At 32.4% G+C, this 716-nt stretch overlaps 1 non-coding gene across 1 annotated transcript; it reads left to right on the forward strand.

The window, feature by feature from the left end:
• The first annotated feature begins 340 nt into the window (after positions 1-340).
• On the forward strand, positions 341-422 carry TRNAL-AAG (transfer RNA leucine (anticodon AAG)). The gene has a single exon. It is a non-coding gene; the product is annotated as a tRNA-Leu (tRNA).
• Positions 423-716: the final 294 nt, after the last annotated feature.

Raw genomic sequence — 716 nt, forward strand, 5'->3', positions numbered from 1 at the left:
ACCTAAATTATATGTATATATATTTTTTTTTTGTGTATATATCTGTCAATATTTTAGTTAGTTTTAATACTCTCCTGACGAAGGAAGGGTGCTTCCGAAACCGGTAGAGTAAAATTAAAATTAAAGTGGTCTAAAACAAATTTATATATTTTATTGTAAATAATATTATTGACCAAATTAGCAAAATACCTACACGCTACTACAAAAAATATTGTTAATGCAAATTGGTAAAATAGTATACATACAAATAATCGGAAAAGATAAACATAAAAAGATAAACTTGGCCGCCGTCCAAATGTGTTGTCGTTTATATGACGCATTTGACTCACATCATCCTATCGGTAGCGTGGCCGAGCGGTCTAAGGCGCTGGTTTAAGGCACCAGTCTCTTCGGAGGCGTGGGTTCGAATCCCACCGCTGCCAAATCATACTTTTTTTATCATTTTTTTAATGGTCACAGCAAAATACTTCTAATTATTAAGTCTTAGTTTCAATACTCAAAATAAAATTTCAGAAAATACGAGAAAAAATATTAAAGTGCGGATTTGAATTTTGCAGGGATCGAATTAGTTATTTTTTACAAAGAATAAAAACTTTTGCTACCGAAACTAAATTTCGTCTCTTATGTGACATATATCGGAGATGTTGCTTATGCAATAAACGGTTCTCGGAATGGCGGACCCGTACCCGCCTTACTTAATTAATAATAAAATGTAG

Source organism: Hesperophylax consimilis, chromosome 2 (genome assembly GCF_061612785.1).
Source record: "Hesperophylax consimilis isolate HC1 chromosome 2, BYU_Hcon_1.0, whole genome shotgun sequence".
In the NCBI taxonomy this organism is placed as follows: Eukaryota; Metazoa; Arthropoda; class Insecta; order Trichoptera; family Limnephilidae; genus Hesperophylax; species Hesperophylax consimilis.